The 19162-nt window shown below is 40.9% G+C and overlaps 1 long non-coding RNA gene across 1 annotated transcript; it reads right to left on the reverse strand.

Moving 5' to 3' along the window:
• Positions 1-5187: 5187 nt before the first annotated feature.
• LOC117071435 lies at positions 5188-18358 on the reverse strand. The gene is made up of 3 exons (XR_004432292.1): positions 18236-18358; positions 5777-5936; positions 5188-5478 (listed from the first exon to the last, which is right to left on the reverse strand). It is a non-coding gene; the product is annotated as an uncharacterized LOC117071435 (long non-coding RNA).
• Between the last annotated feature and the right edge of the window lie 804 nt (positions 18359-19162).

Below are 19162 nucleotides of genomic sequence, written 5' to 3' on the forward strand. Positions count from 1 at the left end.
TCCCCACTTGCTTATCTAGGATATCTCTTGAGGAAATTGTCTTCAAAAAGAGAAGCAAGACTAAAATCTAAACAAATGAACAAACCAAATAGTTAATTCCTTTTGGAATAAATGGAACAGCAAAAGTCTTTCAGGTATTAACTTGGAGTCAGCCAAACTCAAGGTTAAGGGCACAGTCTTCCAAGACTGTCAAGTCTCCCCAAGACTTCTGACACCACTTACAAGTTTGGGAGTCCCCAGGGCCATCCTCACATGAGAAAAGGTAACAACAAATTTAGGGGTTCCCATGGACTCCCTCAGGTTTGATAAATTGCCAGAATGACTCACCGAATGCAGGAAAGCACCATACTTAAAATTACAGTTTTATTATAGCAAAAGGTCACAAATTAGAGCCAGCCAAAGGAAGAGACACATGGGACAGGATTTGAGACTCAGAGGGTCACAAATGTAAAGCTTCAGTGTCCTCAGGGATGTGTTACCCTCCTGTTGTTGAAATGTGGTCATGTGCAGCATTGTCAGCCTATGAAGGTCACTGTCTTAGTCACTTTGTGCTGCTCCAATAAAGTATCATAGACTATGTACTATACATAAAGAACACATATTTATTTTTCACAGTTCTGGAGGCTGGGAAGTCCAAGCTCAAGGTGCCAGTGTCTGGTGAGGGCCCTCTCCTCATAGCTGACACTGTCTCAGTGACCTTAGAAGGCAGAAGACCAGAAGAGAGCAAACTCACTCCTTCAAGCCCATTTATAAGGATCCTAATTCCATCCACGAGGGCTCTGCCCTTATGCCTGAATCTACTCCAAAAGGCCCCACCTCTTAATACTATCACATTGGTGATTACATTTCAACACATAAATTTTGGGGGGACATTCAGATCATAGCAGTCACCAAATATCAGTGTCCAGAGTTTTTATTGGGGTTTCATTATGTAGGCATGATTGATGGAATCCTTGACCAGCTGATTACCTGATTCAGTGCCCCAACCCTCTAATCTCACTGGGCTTTCAAGGTAGCCAGCTTTTACCCTTAGTCATCTATGAGCACAAACTCTCCAGGGGCCCACAATGAGTCACCTCATCAGCATAAGAGGGGTCCACCATGAATAACAAAGGCACTGCTATCACTCAGGAAATTCCAAGGATTTAGAGATTCAAAGGCTAGACTGCTGCTCTTTGGGTAGAGTTAATTCTTGACTACACAGGCACCTACTTGGGGCAGGCAGCCTCTGTCTGAGATGGTCCCCACTGACCTCCAAGTGACTGAACCAAGTGACTCATTTCTGGCAAATAGAATACTAAAAATGTGATGGATATCATTCTGGGATTAGGGTACAGAAAGGCTCTGACTTCCTTCCCCATTATTCACCATCTTCTTCTTTTGCTTCTTGCATTGAGGAAGGCAACTGCTATGTTGTGAGCTGCTCTATGGAGAGGCCCATGTGGAAGGAAGTGAGGGAGGCCTCTGGCCAACAGTCCAGGAGGAACTGAAGCCTCAGTCCAACAGCCTGTGTGGAACTGAATCCTGCAAACAACTCTGTGTGTGAGCTTGGAAGTGGATCCATACTCAGTCAAACCTTGAGATGGGACCCCCATGCCCTGCTGACACTTGATTGTGGTCCCAGCTAGGCCACTGCTGAAGTCTTGACTCAGAGAAACTATGATATAGTAAATGTTGTTTCAAGTTGGTAAGTTTTGGGATAACTTTTTATATAGTGATAATTTTTATATACTTTAAAATAACACATTGCCCTATCCTTTGCTTACACTTTTCTCTTGGAACTCTGCTTGCCCATATATTACAAATACCTTTCAGATCATGGGCTGAAAGGTGGATTATGGGTGCAGTGTTTAAATTTAGCAATGTCATTTATGACTGTTCATATGAGTTTTGCTGCATAAAATGTTGATATTAATTTGTTTCCCTCTAAGACATTCTTAAAGTTTACCTCTCAGTATTTTCTTTGTAGTCAATTAATATAAGATGAATGTAGTTTGTAGGTTTTGCCTTTCTTAATTCGTATACAAAACACACAATGTCTAACTATTGTTATTTAAAGATTAACTAGGAGGAGGTGATGGAAACTGTTTAGGGTCACCTTCTTTACACATGAGGTCTATTTGCCCTAACTTGAGTATATATTAAACTAGTGGGGGATTGAGCTACAAAAATACTACTTGGTGAGAATTTTTTTTAATACAAATACTCAACTCTGAACTTATGTTTTTTGTGGAAAGCTATCACTTTGGAATTTGAATTTTCTTGGAGCTAAGCCACTGGTAGTTGTAAAAACGACACCTGTAAATTTGTTCCCTAGAAGATACCTTCGTTTAGTGACCACTTGTTTCTCTGTGGATAAATTCAATTATAAATTACAATCGAATTGACTTTTTCATAGCATCCTTCACTCTCCAAGTATCTCAAGTCCTCTGTGAATTATAAAGTAATTACAGTGCTCAAAGGACAGTTTCATAATTGTGTCCATGAGTACAGACTTTCTCTATGTTCGAGAAGGGCTCATTCCCAGCCAGGAACATTAAGTTGGATTTTATTGAGACTGGGGACTGCTGGTCCAGACAGCTGGGTGATCCCCTGTGCTATTTTGAAAAGTATCCTGGGATCTTTAATTTCCACCTGGATGGTCAGGGAGGTGAGAGAACGGCCCTCACTGGGTGTGACCTTGTATCCCACTTGGGGTCTTGAACCAGGGGACCCCCAACCCCAGAGGTGAGATGTGCAATATGGTCAATTATACAGCTTCTTAATTATTTTTGCTGAATCTCAAGTGTATTCTCATGGCCTGTACTCCCCCATGTGGGTTCAGATGGTGACCAAGAAGAAATGTTAGAAAATTCCCAGAGAGCCATTTCATGAGAATGTTTTCATTGGTTTGTGCCTGATACTGTTTTGTTTTTGTTGCTGCTTTTTAATAACATTTTTTTCTTTCTGTGGGGTCATTTGTGTAATACACAGGTGACGAACACTCAGGGTTATCTGGTCACGTGCCACAGCTTTCCTTTGGCATATCTGCAATGAAGGAGTCTTTCTGTCTTTCTCCTTTTGTTCCTTATCATCTGTTAGCTTGGCACAGCTGACTGAGCTGTTAAGTGATTACTGCATATTTTGCACCTCACCTTGAGAGGCTTTGGTATAAAAAGGTGCTAATTAAGCTGAAGCTCCTGGCCCTCTTGCCTATGCGGGCCCCAGGAAGCAAAGCAAAAAGACCTTAGGGAGCTGGAGCTTGTGTGTGTCTGTGTGTGTGTGTGTGTGTGTGTTTGGTTTTCAGCATTTTGAGGAATTGTTACTGGAGCTTATAAAATAATTGTTTTAGACCTATAAACACAGCAAATTCTTCAAACTATGTATGAGGTTGACTCAAAAAGCCACATAAAGGTAGCTTGGCAAATCAACTAACTGTTGATCAGTTTGTGGCGATCGTAAGTCTATATATGCTGGATTTGAATATTTTCTGTATTTAAAGAAAAATAAGTACATTCTAAGAATAGTTGTCATCTCCCTCTCTAGACTTGCCTTGTAGATATTTGAAATGGGGATTAACATATTTAAGAGTAGCAGGAAGTGCTATTTTATCAGTGTCTGGAATGGGAGGTGAATTCACGTCCCTGCCTGGACTTGTTGACTAGCTTGCTGGGTTGTGAGAACCACGGCATTCTCCTGGGAATTGGTTCCAGGGCACTGACTGCATTTCTTCTGAAGCTAAAGCACTTAGCTTTGCTTCCATGCCTTTTAATATAATTTGTAGGCTTCAGCAGATTTCTAAAGTACACCACTTGATATCTTTCACAGCTCAAGGTAAATTCTGCAGCACGAACTTACAGAAGTTTTTTTCTTTTACCCGGGGTGAGAACGTACTTTTTTCTAGTGCTATTTTTTTTTCTGGGATCCTTTCATCTGTTTACATGAATTCCACTTTTTCTTGCTGTATTAAAAAAATCACCTAAGCTGTCTACATAGGTGTGAAACTTTTGGTTGTGATTTCCTTGAAGTTAGTTGGAACTGGAACTTTTTTTTTCTGTATCCTGAATGGCTCACACATTCCCTAACACAGAATGGGTACTCAGTGAACAGTTGTTGAATCAGTGAACAGTAATGGATCAGTTCTGTCAGACAATGGATTGAATTATTTTTACACACTTAGTTCACTCATGGACTGAATTAACCTACTCATGGGCTGTTTGGGACATCAAGCGATATTTATACATTTCTGGAGAATGTGGAATCACCTGGGTTAACAGTGTTTGCAGGTGACATTCGATTGCAAGAGCCCAAGGAACTATGGTTGAATTCTGCTTGGGCATAGGCCATTTTCCACCAGCAAAGTTATGAGAACCTTTTTTTTTTTTTTTTGGTAACTGATATGAAATTTTCAGTTCTGAATGACATCCAGAAACTCCCCTTCTGCAGCAAATGAATAAAATGTTTTGAGGGAATTTGAGAGGAAGATTGGTCTTTTATCTCTCACCTCTAGCAGGAGGATGCTTGCAGTCTCTTAAGAGATGTTCTCTTTATGAAATGGTGGAAGGACAGAAGCATCAGCCAGCCCATTCATGCTTGGGGACAGAGAGGGAGCTCAGAGCCTAGGGGAGCACAGGTCATTCTAATGAATGACAGCTGTAATAATAAAGACATGCCATCTACGCTACTTTTTGCAGAAACCAGAAACATCCTTGTGAAAGTTAAAGGGAAAAGAAAAATGTGTACTTTGAGGGGGGTGTTAACAGGGGACAGGAGGTGGCGACATAAAGACTGGTTTAATGTGTCTCGTTGTAGCCCCTAAGGCTTTACCTGACCCCATCACTGTCACAACACCTTCTCCGGGACTGACAGTCTTGGTAATTGATGGGTTGGTGGGGGCTGTTTTCTGCAAACACATTAAGGCAAGAGGGAATACTCTGGCCCCCACCTCCCCACGCCTGGCATAGGGGACCTGGAGGCGAGCAGACACAAGGCCCGGCGGTGTTGAGGGGAGAAGGAATCAATTCTGTCAACCAGACTGCCCAGCTACTGTCAGGCGCTAGGACCTTTCACCCGCTCCTTGGAGTCATTAGAACTCCCAAATCTCTTTGCAGGCCTTTTCTATTAGACACATACTCCTATGTTTTGATTTTTTGCTCCCAAAGTCATTTTTTAAAATAATTACCTGCATCGAACCACACTTACCATCTGTGGGCTGAGAGCGGGCAAATGATTTATTAGTCTTGGTTTCTAACGGTGTTGAGCAGCGTGGGATTGATCTTGCTGGTGACACACTCGGTGGATGCACCGATGGGTGGGAGGGTCAATGTCAGGATGAAGCTTCTTGTGGAGCTGACATGCATGTGGGGACCCGGGGTTTGGTGTTTAGTCGGCAGACTGTGACATTGCAAAAGTGGAGTCTCAAATCAGGGTCGGTAACAGGAAGCAGAAAAAGCAGTGAGGGAGCTTCTTGGGATGTTTTACTTTAAGCAGAAAGTAAGACTGCATGAAAAGAGGAGACAGAATATGCGACTCAAATCATTGCCAAGAAGGCTCTGGGTTTCTTCTGTGCACACTGCCTGCCTTGTATTCAAGGGTTTGACTGTGCAGAGGCTAGTCATGTTGGGGGACCCTGAGCACTACACTTGGCATTTGGGTGTATCCTGATGTACATCCAAATCAAGATATCCATCAATATAGCCATTTCCACTGCTTGACATTATGTTTTGGGGCTAGTTTTTTAAAGATCAGTGACTGAATTGTAGCTCGGCTGATTGGATGTGTCTTCTTGGAGACTCACCTGTCCTCCCCGATGAGATGCTGACTACACAACAGCAGTCACTGTGCTGGGCACACGGGCAGTGTTCAGGAGATGTGGCTTCCTTCCTTCTTCTTTCATTTCTTCCTGCCCAGAACAACAAGGCTGAGACTGATAATAAAATTCCTGGAACGTGGAGAAACTAACGTGGGGAGAAAAGCAGAAATGTATTGCGACTTCCATGGGCTCTGGGCATTTTTGGACCTCCCCGCTCTCTTTTCCATAAAAAATGCATTTTAAGACATATTGGTATAAAGATGGAATTATTCATAGTACATATTAAAATTTTTCCACTACCTAAAAGTTTGTGATTTTATTGTCTTCTTGTTTTTAAAATAAACTAAAATATTTTCAAAGGTCCTTAGAAGAACTGTGGGCCCTGGGCTCGGTGCCTGCTGTGCCTGATAAATCAGGCCTGGAGAAGAGACATCAGTGACATTTTAGTGTCAGGTAGAAAATGTAAAATACCATGATTGTTTTCCAATGATATACTAAGTAAGACACATAAGATGTGTTTTAATTTTTTTTTCTTGATGTATGCTGTGGTCTTTTAGTTATAAATGCTGAATATTGTTAAAAGATAAACTGAGGCACAATAAACATTTAAAGAGTTTATTTGAGCAAACAATGATTTGTTACAGAAACACCAGGGATTCATCGAGGTCCTGTTGTTCACTGCACAGAAAGCCAATCACCGAGACAATGAATATTGCCAAGGAAGAAGGCTTTAATCAGGTGCTGCTGTCCAGGAGATGGGAGATCAGTCTCAAGTCCACCTCCCTGACTGATTAAAACTAGGGGTTAGCAGGGAAGAAATGTAACAATATGTAAGAAAGCAGGAACTAGGGAGGGGCAAGGAAGAAATCATGAAGAATGAAGGGCCTGACATCTCATTGCATGTGATGATCTGGTGAGTTTCAGTTCTTTGATACTCTTTGAGAGGTCTGGGGTTCCTTTCCTGTGGAAGGAACTCAGATAAAACAAATGTAAGTTTGAAGCTGTAAGACCAGAAGGATCAAATTCTATGTTGATCTAAAAAATGTCCATGGGACTGCTGGGTCAGTTTCAGATTCATGAATCAGGCAGCTCCAAACTAAAAGTGGTTCAGTGCCTATGCTGAAGAAAGGAAGAGACAGGCTTTTGTAGAGTGAATGAGGAAACAACAGAAATGAAATATTTGATTGGTTACAGCTAAAACTTGCCTCATTTGGTCTATCCTGCTGAGAAGTCCTCAGTTATATAATTATAAATTTGTTGGCTGCTTCTGATTGTTTGAGCTTCAGTTCTGGTTTTCTAATATGGGCATTTACAGAAATAGCTCATGTTAAGTTTTGTTTATGTTTGCAAATCAAGCAAGATTAAGGTCATTAATGAAGCCTAACTGGCTTTGCCTGCTCAGGGCATCTTCAAGCCTGGTTTTCATTTTAATTTACTGTAACAGTACTTTAGATTTGTAAGGTAAAGTTAGAATCCATCTTTGTTGACTCCAAAACATACTCTGAAGTTTGAACTTTTTAATAACTCCCTGATATGTATTAACTTTTTTTGTAGGTATGACTGTCATCTAAATTTCCAAGTTCTTTTTTTTTGAGACAGAGTCTCACTGTGTTACCCAGGCTGGAGTGCAGTGATGCGATCTCAGCTCACTGTAACCTCCACCTTCCATGTTCAAGAGATTCTCGTACCTCAGCCTCCTGAGTAGCTGGGATTACAGGCGTGTGCTGCTATGGCCAGCTAATTTTTGTATTTTTAGTAGAGATGGGTTTTCACTGTGCTGGCCAGGCTGGTCTTGAATTCCTGACCTCATATGATCTCCCTGCCTTAGCCTCCCAAAGTGCTGGGATTATAGGCATGAGCCATGCCTGGCCTCCAAGTTCTTTGTAGTAAGTACTTAGTACTTTAGACTTCTTAAGCTTTTTCCTCCTACTTAGCTGAAATTTTGTATCCTTTAAGTACTTACTACAGAGAACTTGGAAATTTAGATGACAGTCATACCTACAAATCAAGTTATTATGGATAAGTTATAGCGTTATTTAACTTATTATGGGTAAGTTATAGTGTTACTTAACAATCAGTATGCTACTTAGGAAAAAAACTTCCTGAGCTCTATGCAAAAAAGCCTGTTGTAAAGCAAATAATTCCATCTAAGGTATTTGCTTGTCACTTTGGGTTGTTTTTCCAATTATTGAAACGTTTAAACTGAATGCATCTCTACTCTTCCTAGCCTGGTGAGTACTGAAGGGTTGGGATATATCTTTGACTTTTTTCCGCCCTGACAAGTGTTTCCTAAGAGCAAGTGCGGTGCACAGGTAATAGCCTAGGCTATAGAGGTGACTGAGTGTAGTTCAATTCCTCGCCTTTCCATTTGCTCTAGGGCAAGTTACTGAAATGCTCTGTGCTTCCATTTCCTCAACTCTAAAAAGAGGAAAAAAAATGCAAGTATCCTTCATAATCCAAAGCAAATTTTTTCCCTATACCAGGTAAGATGGTGAATATCCACAGAGCAGAAGCCCATGTCCCTTTATTTAATTTAACGTATTTGTTATTAATTTTTCTATTATTTATTTTTAAAACTGACATAGAATTGTACATATTATTAATGGTGTACAACGTGATGTTTTGAAATACATATACATTGTGAAATGGTTAAATCAAGCTAATTAACATATGCGTTACCTCACATACTTATCATTTATTTTCGATAAGAACACTTAAATCACCTTTCTTAGTAATTTTTTTGTTTTTTTGAGACGGAGTCTCGCTCTGTCACCCAGGCGGGAGTGCAGTGATGCGCTCTTGGCTCACTGCAAGCTCCGCCTCCCCGGTTCACGCCATTCTCCTGCCTCAACCTCCCGAGTAGCTGGGGCTACAGGTGCCCGCCAACATGCCCGGCTAATTTTTTTGTATTTTTAGTAGAGACGGGGTTTCACTGTGTTAGCCAGGATGGTCCCAATTTCCTGACCTCGTGATCAACTCGCCTCGGCCTTGCAAAGTGCTGGGATTATAGGCGTGAGCCACCGTGCCTGGCCCTTTCTTAGTAATTTTCAAGGAAGTAATATATTATTACTAACTATAGTCCCTGTGTTGTCCAACAGATTTCTTGAAATTATTCCTCATATCTAGCTGAAATTTTGTATCCTTTGACCAATATCACCCCAATCACTCCGACCCCGCAGCCCCTGGTAACTTCTATTCTACTCTACACTTCTGTGAGTTTGACTTCTTTAGATTGCACTTATAAGTGAGTGAGATCATACAGTATTTCTCTTTCTGTGCCTGACTTAATCTCACTTGTGGAAAAATAATAAACAGGTTTCTAACTCATCCTAAAGTCCCAAATGATGTCCCCCCAAATCCCTAAAACTCAAACAGGTTGGTTCATGACAAACCACTAAAGATGTGTGCATGACACAAAGTGTTTAAAATGTTACCTCATTTTAAAATAATTAACTCATTGATGGGTACGCTTGTGTGTACAGTAACTCTAGAAATGATTTTCTACAATTCATCAAACATATACTCTAAATTAAATGAGCAATGAAGTAATACATTAAAAACAGGCAGGGCGTGGTGGCTCACGCCTAGAATCCCAGCAATTTTGGAGGCCAAGGTGGATGGATTGCTTGAGCCCAAGAGTTTGAGACCAGCCTGGGCAACATGATGAAACCTCATCTCTACAAAAAATACGAAAATTAGCTCGGCATTGTGGCATGTGTCTGTTACCCCAGCCACTCGAGGGGCTGAGGCGGGAGGATCGCTTGAGCCCAGGAGGTTGAGGTTGCTGTGAGTCATGACAGCACCACTGCACTCCAGCCTGGGTGACAGAGTGAGACCCTGCCTCAAAAAACCAAACAAAACAAAGCAAAAGACAAAAATGCAAAAAAAAGAAAACCCATTGTGAAGTAAAATAAACAAGCAATGAAAATTTAAAAAATGATTCCTTACAAATTGGAGACCTACAGATTGAAGGTGATTGAGATTTGGAAGTGAGAGAAGGGATATGGAACTGTTGTCACTGTTGTTGCCTGTGCTAAACCTCTAAGGTACAACGACTTCTTGGTCCATTGGTGGTAAAAGCAACTTGAACTTTATCTTCATAATCAACAGCACTAGAAAGAGTGTGCTCTGTCAACAAAAAAGTGTTGAGCAATCAACAGCACTAGAAAGAGTGTGCTCTGTCAACAAAAAAGTGTTGATTGCAAAATTTTCATTCATCATATCTTTAATGGATGGTGACAGAAAGCTGCTGGTTCATACAGGCTTATGATAATGGTTCGTACAGGCTTATGATTCAAATATCAGGTGACAGACAATGCCTTCTCTTCTACTTGGCTCTAAAGGGCACTGAAGTTGTCGGAGTAGTATATCAGTGAGAGTTTTAGCCTAACACCTTCTTCATAAATGCCTCCAAAAGTAGCATTAGCCTTTGTTTAGGGGTTTTCTATCTAGGCATGTATTCTTGTCTTCTGAAATGGACATATAAGTTGCCTTTTTTTCTTTCTTTCTTTCTTTTTTGAGACAGAGTCTCTCTCTGTTGCCCAGGCTGGAGTGCAATGGCGTGATCTCGACTCACTGCCACCTCCGCCTCCTGGGTTTAAGCTATTCCTCTGACTCAGCCTCCCAAGTTTTAATGTATAGAGAGGCAGCACCTGAAAGGTCTCTGTGGCTTCTAATAGTCCAGGGAGACAAGAAGTCAAAGAGGTCCCTGTGTGGACACTAGGAGAGGGGACAGAGAACCTCCTGGGAAGCAAGTCACTCACATGGCCAGGGCCAGAAAGCCCTCAGAGAGAGCAGAGAAGAGAGTCACGAGGGTCTGTGGCTGGTGTCTGGGTTGATGTAACACTGTTTTTTTTTTTTTTGCAGTTAGTTTGCTAACGTCAATTCTGAGTTAAGAGACACAAGACGTGTGGGCTAAGAGATGTCTCCATGTTCAACACACACTAGACAAACTTAATTATTTATGAGTCTCTATTGGAGCACTTCAGGCTGTGCAGAGGCAGCTTTTAGATGGTGAAGACAGCTAGTTTTTTTCAAAGGGCGCTGGAAAGATAGGGCTAGTTTTTGGATTTTGTTTCACATTTTGTTTTTCAAACAAGCTGGTAAATATTGAATTAAAGCATTATTTTGGGCCAGGTTTACATAGAGTGGCAATGAAACATTTCACTGGATAAAGGAATAGGGGGAAAAGAGCTCCAGGGTTTCTTGCCTCTGGCTTTGTAGCTTTCTTGCATCACTAGGGGATCGTTTCTGCAAATGGAGTGGGAAAAGCCAAAGCTTTGGAATAGATTCTAAGTGAATGGGGAGAAACAAATGTAGGGTGAACACACACACAAGCCAGACAGAACCTTGGTACAAAAATCAGATGCGCCATAAAGACTGTTTCACTTTAGGAATGATGTCTAGATTTGAAATGCTTGGTTTAAAACGACTATTACGTCACCGCCACCTGCTGGCCAGAAACGGTATTAGCTTAAAGCTCCATTAGAGTAAAGGGTCTTCTTGGGGTGGGGTAAGTGATTGGGATTCTCATGGTTATTTTTCTGTGGAAAGAGTCTTTCTCCGAGAAAATCTGCTTTTATTTTTTCTTTTGTCTAGAAAATGTTCCGTTATTTTTAAATGAACATTTTTAAAATTTATAAAAACATAGTGATAGGAAATTTTAAAAATACAGAAAAATATAAGGACTATCTATATTTACACATTTTCCTAACATGGAAATAGTTGAAAAAACTCCAACAAAATTGGAATTTATTATGCATATGAATTTGTTTCATTTAGTTACTGAATTAGTTTTTTGTCATGAAATATTTTAAACATACACCAAAATACAAAACATAACAGATGCCCAACTGGATTTAATTCATTTTTAAAATTTTGCTACATGTTTTCTCTAAAATTTTCTTTTGGAAAATACTACTTTACAGGTACAAATAAAATTCACATCTGTCCCCACCCTCATCATCAACTTTCCCCCCATTATTCCCCAGATAGTACCACTATCTTAAAAATGATATGCAACTCTTTTTGTTTTTATAGTTTTGCTTTATATGTTTTAAATTGTACACGACTGAGTGATACTCTGTTCTTTATTCAATTTGTTTTTTTCACTGAAAGTTATGTTTATGAACTTTATTTACATTTACATAGGTAGACCTAGTAGGTCTACCTAGGTAGACCTAGTAGATTCATTTTTACAAATAGCTGAATTAAAAAAAATCTTATCTGAAAGTATTGATCTTTAACTGGAGAGTTTACTCCATTTACATTTTTTGTGAATATGTTTAGATTTATTTCTACTTTTTTTTGTTATCTATTGTGCTTTGTTTTAAACATTTTTGTTTTCTGTCAGAGGCTGTGTAATTAAAATTTTTTTCCTCATCTACTTGTTTTGAAGTTATGTTTCCTATTTCTTTTCTACCCTTCAATTTATACTATGTCTACTTAACAAGTCTAAACATAACAATTATTGCTTCTTTCTCAGAAGAGTACAAATACCTTAGAATGTTTTAAATTACTTTTACATTTCTTCCATCTTCTGTCTTATGCTTTTTAGGATTTTAAATTCTTTTTGTTTTAAATCGCTATATTAGCGGTCACATCATCATCATCACCACTACCACCAACACCACCATCATCATAATCATTACCAATCAGTGCTTAGTTAGCATTGAGAAAAAGGCCAAGCAAATATGAAGCAAAGAAAGCCAGAATAGCAATCTTACTCCTTTTTGTTCTTTCATTTTTGCCTTGAATTAAGTCTATCTATCATCTATCTATCTATCCATCCATCTATCTACCTACCTACCTACCTATATATCTAAAGGAACAATTTAGTCTCAAGCATATAAAGTCAATGTGGCAGAAGTACAAGGAAAATAAATGAACCAATAATTTTAACATTCTTTTTGGAAACTGATAGATTAAGGAGACAAATGAGTACAAAGATATAGAAAATTGAATAACACAATTAACCAATACTAGGCATCACATTTTATTACATTTTCATCAGTCTGATAGTTGCTATATTCTAACTTGTTTTAATTTGGATTTAAAATTATTATTGAGATTAGGTATTTTTTCATACATTTATTGGAAGATTGTAGTCATTTTTGTGTATAATTAACTCCATGCTTATTGCAGATGTTTGTTTTTACTGAGTTGTAAGAACTGTTTGTATACAAAAATTATTAAATGTTTATTTGTTATATAGGTTAAAATATTTTCAAATTTATCATTTGTCTTAATTTTTCCTATTCTTTTTTAGGGCTTATTTTACATTTTAATGTTTGTATACTGTATTCTAGAGATCTTCTTTGGGAAAAGATTAGTTTTTTGGAAAGGATGAAAGAATGAAAAGATTAAAGAATGAAAAGGATAGGGTAATGAAGGGATCAAATGGGAATGCGGTAAAAACTAGAAAGAAAAAGGAATAAGAACCTAAAGAATAAGAAGAGGAGGCAGGCTGGGCGTGGTGGCTCACGCCTGTAATCCCAGCCCTTTGGGAGGCCAAGATGGTCATGAGGTCAGGAGATCAAGACCGTCCTGGCTAACACGGTGAAACCCCGTCTCTACTAAAAAAAAAATATACAAAAAATTAGCTGGGTGTGGACACGGACGCCTGTAGTCCCAGCTACTTGGGAGGCTGAGGCAGGAGAATGGCGTGAACCCGGGAGGTGGAGCTTGCAGTGAGCCGAGATTGCGCCACTGCACTCCACTCAGGGGGACAGAGCAAGACTCCATCTCAAATAAAAAAAAAAGAAGAAGAAGAAGAGGAGGAGGCCTGGTGTGGTGGCTCACACCTGTGATCCCAGCACTTTGGGAAGCCAAAGCAGGAGGATCACTTGAGGTCAGGAGTTCGAGACCAGCCTGGCCAACATGACGAAACCCCATCGCTACTAAAAATACAAAAATTAGTTGGGGCTGGTGGTGCTCACCTGTAATCCTAGCTACTTAGGAGGCTGAGCAAGTGAATCGCTTGAACCTGGAGGTTAGAGGTTGCAGTGAGCCAAGACTGTTCCACTGCACTCCCGCCTGGGCGACAGAACAAGATTCCGTCAAAAAAAAAAAAAAAAAAAAAGAATAAAAAGACATAAAGGTCTGGGACCTGCAAATAATTTACCTAAAATGATGAATGGAGTTCAAATATGAAGTAACATTTTTGGAAAGCGAATTATAAACTTGTGAGTAAGATATATTAAAAAACAAACAAACAAACAAAAATACCCCTTGCTGCCCAGTCTTGAAATTGGAAAATAGAATTGGACAAAATATCAGAGATATCCTCTAAAACTTGGATTATACACACATTCCTTTTCCTTGACTGTCTGATCTGATGGAACAGGATGCTAAGTCAAATTTACTCCTTTTGGGAAACCAATATATGAGGAGACAAAGTCAAAGTTTTATATGGTATTTAGGGAAGTCCTTTACTTTTTATTTCATTTATTTTTTATAGTCTCATTTTGGAGTGGAAAGCTACTGGGATGAATTGAAGAATTCTGAGTAGAATGTTTTAGACTCATCAGCAACTTCTTGGTTGTTCCTAATAGAGGACTGTCCTTTGACACACTCACAGTAGACACATTAAGATCATAGAATTACAGTAGGATAGCCCGGAAAGCTCTTTAGAAATGGAATCATCCGACCTTCCCAGATGAGGAAATGGGGATTTGGAGTGGTTCATGGTTTGTAACCCAATATTCCCCAGATGTCCTTCAGAACATGGCCAATTTGGAGTTCTGGGTTAATAAAAGTGCTTTTGTGAACTCAAGGACAACCCACACATACCCCTAATAAATGAAGGCATCTCTCATCAGAATCATAGGCACACCTTGAGATCTGGGGAGAGCACTGAGCTGGGAGTTGGGGGATTGGTGTTCTAGTTCCCCATGACCATCCCCAGCTGAGTGACCAGGAGACTCATCTGCCACAGGAGGCAGTGGAGAGAAGACCCCTGTTCTCTCCCACTCTAATATCCCCCATGTCTCAGTTCCTCCCTGGGGTGACAGGTACAGTTTCCAGTGCACAGTCTAAGGCCTCAGGACTTTATCCAGGGGTCTTTGCTACAGACTGGTTTGTTCTGTAGAGCAGAGATTGGACATACAAATAAACAATTGATGGTTCATTTATAAAAACAAAACACTGACCCACAACCTGTAGCCACCTGCCCAGGAAACCAATCCCTTATCTACAATAATCAGCCTGGGAAGCCAGCCTGCTGTAAGCCAGGTTTATGGGAAGTCAGATTACCATCTCTAGTGACAATCCAGGAAGTCAAACAATAGCTTCCATAACAATCAGCCCCAAATGGCCAAGACTTGATTAATAACTGATAGCTTCTCTAATTTTTGTCCCTACTTCCAACTTAATACCAATTACAGCCCACCATGCACCCCTAACCAATCCCATAGGATGCCCTGTTCCCGACACCAGCAGCCTCCAATCAGGGCACATCTAAAGCCTTTCCCCTACCTTTTATCCCAACAATAAAGCTCTCCCACTCCTCTGCCTGCCTTTAGGTCACTGCCACGTGCAAGTGACAATGGCTGACTCCCTTGTTGAAGCAAGCTCTGAATAAATAGCCTTTGCTGTTCTCATTTGGTTGATCTTTGCCTCTTTCCACCCAGCAGTAATGCAGGGATGAGACTAGAATGCTGGGCTTCGTCCACCCCAACCTTCCTCTTGGCTCCTGAGGTTTCCAGTAAGGAGATGAGAAGCCAGAGACGTGTGGGCACACAAAGACCCCTCCCTCCCACACCAAGACCCCCCATTCCCAGCCTTCAAATCTTGTTTTGTGTGGTCTCCCCAGTGACTAACCTCAATGTTATCGATAATGACTGAAAAAAGACAGTATTCATGGAATAGAAAATCTATGTAACTTCAGCTTGGGTCTTGCTGCTGGCAGTGTACTTAGATGTACGTTTTCAGTTAGTTTTGTCACCAATGAGCTAGAAAATTGCAGCATTGGGTTAGGTCATTGGAGTTGGGTCAAGATTCTCTTTGAGAGCAATTGAGTATGAAATCTGTTCCAATTTGCTCAGACCCAGGTAATTTTTTTTTTCAACTTGCTTTTGCTGATAATAAGTAATTTAATATTTGACAGCAGGGGGATGTGAAAATGTAAAAAAAGATGTATTAAAAAAATTAGACTGGGCACAGTGGCTCATGCCTGTAATCCCACCAATTTGGGAGGCTGAGGCTGGTGGATTGCTTGAACCCAGGAGTTTGAGACTAGTCTGGACAACATAGAGAGACCCTATCTCTACAAAAAATAAACACAAAGTATCCTAGTGTCATGGCATGCACCTGTAGTCCTAGTACTCAGGAGGCTGAGGTGGGAGGATTGCTTGAGCTCAAGAGATTGAGGCTGCAGTGAGGCAAGATCGTGCCATTGCACTCCAGCCTGGGTAACAGAGCAAGACCCTGTCTTGAGAAAACAAAAAACAAAACAAAAACAAAAACCAAAAAAACCCGTTTATTTACACAGTGGTCATTGAACTCCTCCTGCCTGCTAGACTCATGACTTACTATCAAATTATATTTTCATCATGTCTATGAAAGCACAAGTTTATGCAGATGCAGTTGAGTCATTGTTATCATTTTCTTTTCACATCTTCTTTTCTGTAGTTAAAAATTGATTGATTGACAGAGTGTTGGATGAGAAAAATGCCTCGAGTGTTGGTTTTTTTGTTCTAGGTTTTTGTTTTGTGTGTGTGAGTTTGACCACCTGCATCTTCATTTTCAGGGATGCTTATTATAAAAGTACAGTTCACTGGGCCTTGCTCAGATCCATGGAATTGGAATTCTGGGGGATGGAATCTGCATTTTCTTTTTCAGGCTCCTCATGTGAGTTCGTGAACTCAGTCTATGGGTTTTATACCACACGGCTTCTGTGTTATTGGATGGAGAGGGATTCTATTATGGATGAAAAAAACTCAGAAAAGGAGGTTAAGTGGCCCGCTAAAGGTCACAGAATCAGTTAATAGGTGGTTGTAACACACAAAACCCAAGGAGTAGAATGATAAAGTGATTTGGATCTGTAAGACTCTCTGAGGCTTTGGGTCAAGTGCCTAGTATTTGCAACTCATAAAGTAAATCACTTAATAAAACAAGATACTGTTCTCAATCAAAAGCTCATTGAATGAGGTGGAAAACCTGGTGCTATTTCTGGAGCTTTGGTTTATCTGGGTGTGGCTCTTGGGCAGTGAGGTGCTAGGGTCTTAGAAACCTGGGCTCCAACGCGGATCCTCACTCAGGCAGGCTTTCTTAACTGAATGAAGGAACCAGGACCTCTGGTTGTCCTGTTCATAAAGCAGTCAGAATAATGCCTCTCCCTTTCCAAAGAGAGTCAAGGCAGTTATAGCATCTTTGAGCAGAGGCTTCAACAACATCAGTTTCCCCTGTGGTCTAGGGGATTCTGTGGAGGTTTAAGCCGTAGCAACCCCCTCCCCGTTTTGGGGAAGTAACCGAATCAGGAAGGCTGTTTTAATCAGAATGAGGCCCCCTCTTCCTTCCTCTTCTGTTTATGGTATTTGACTTTAATTAATTAATTTGTGACGGGGTTTCTCTCTGTTGCCCAGGTTGGAGAGCAGTGGTTCACTGCAATCTCTACCTCCCAGGCTCAAGCCATCCTCCCACCTCAGCCTCCCAAGTAGCTGGGACTACAGCTGCACACTAGCACGCCTGGCTAATTTTTGAATCTTTTGTAGAGAAGGGGTTTCACCATGTTGCCCAGGCTGGTCTCCAACTCCTGACCTCAAGCAATCCTCCTGCCTCAGCCTCCCAAAGTGCTGGGATTACAGGCATGAACCACCGCACTGTGCCAACTTTATTTTATTTTATTGCAATCACTTTTCAGGGCAATGACCTTCTCTGGGAGAGTGGGGAGACAGCTGAAAGGAAACACCTTGGGTGGGCTGCCTGCCGAGTTGAGGTGTTGTTTCCTTTCCAAAGCAGCCAGCAGTTGCTGCCATATCACTGCACCCTGTAAGAGTGGCCCCTGGCAGTTCAGAGTCCAAGTCCCAGGCTGGACTGGTCCCTGACCCTACACTTCCCACACTGCCATTCCAATGAACACAGTATCAATGGCTAAATCCAAGCCTTTCCACAAACAGAAAATAGGTAAGATGAACACTGCATTTATGTAGAACCTGCACTTTATTTAACAAGAATTGTTTTTTGTAAACTTTAGTATATCCAGAGAGAAAAACTTCTTGGATCCTTCTTGCCTGTTTCATGTACTCTGGGTTAGAAAGCCACGTCTGCCCAGATAAGGCAGATCTCTCTCCCCATCTGCAGTGCTCCAGTGCATTTGGTGCTCACCTACCACAGATCACATGTGCTATACAATTGAGTCCTAATGAAGGCTTCTTGCTCCCCGATTACTGCTGACAGCCCCTTCAAAGAAGCAGAGTTTGTGTTGCTCCCTGTCTTTCCCCTTACCCTGGTTCTGCAGATTCTTTTCCACCGTTTTCATGCTGTTCTGGCTGAAGCAGGCTCTCATGGTCCGGGCTGTTTCTTTTTAAGCCTGTGACTGAACTTGCTCAAAGTTCCACATCTGAAGTCTTTTTTGTGGGGTGGACTAGGAGGCATTACTCCCTTCCAAAGTATTCCGAGAAATACTAGCCACTAATTACTTATTAATAACCTGCCCAGTGCTGCAGCTCTGTGCTCTGACCCATGCCGACTGCTCAGTCAGCATTTTGGCCCCTGGAATTCTTGACTGCACTGTGGTGAAGAGAGGCTAAACACAAAGCAAAACAAATAGAACAAGCCAACGTTTCTTTACTCATTCAAGCACAGTTGAAATTTAGAAAACACAGATGAGCTGAAAGGAGAGAGGATCTCGCTGCAGAAATAGAAACATCAGCATTTTGGTCCACATCACAGGAGACCCTGAGGAACCTGCAGTCTGTTTTTTCCACATAACATGACTTCTTGAGCATGTTTTCAAGCCATTCTCTTATTTTTAAAATACATTAGTATCCCATTGTATAGACATTTTGTATATATCTGAGGGCTGTTGGACAGCATAGTTTGTTTCTGAATGTTTGGTATTATAAACAATAGTAGGGTGAGCACCCTGTGGCTGTCTGCTTGCAGCAGGAGGGCTGTTTTCAATGTCTTTGTGGTTGGATTACATCTGAGCTGAAAACAGATTTCCCCTCTAGGCAGCAGCAACCTAGTGGGCATGTCATGATGTTTTCAGGTCACCAGGAAGCATCTTCCTGGCTGCCCCAGCCCAAAGGTGACCTGCTTAACCCCTTGAGCTCCCCTTCAAGGACTGCACTTTCTCATTCTCACAGTGATTCCTGACCACACATCAAAGGAGGTAGGAAGGGCAAGCATTACTGTTATTTTTAGGAGGAG

The sequence above is a fragment of the Trachypithecus francoisi genome, unplaced genomic scaffold (assembly GCF_009764315.1).
Source record: "Trachypithecus francoisi isolate TF-2019V2 unplaced genomic scaffold, Tfra_2.0 Lachesis_group3, whole genome shotgun sequence".
NCBI classification, from domain to species: Eukaryota; Metazoa; Chordata; class Mammalia; order Primates; family Cercopithecidae; genus Trachypithecus; species Trachypithecus francoisi.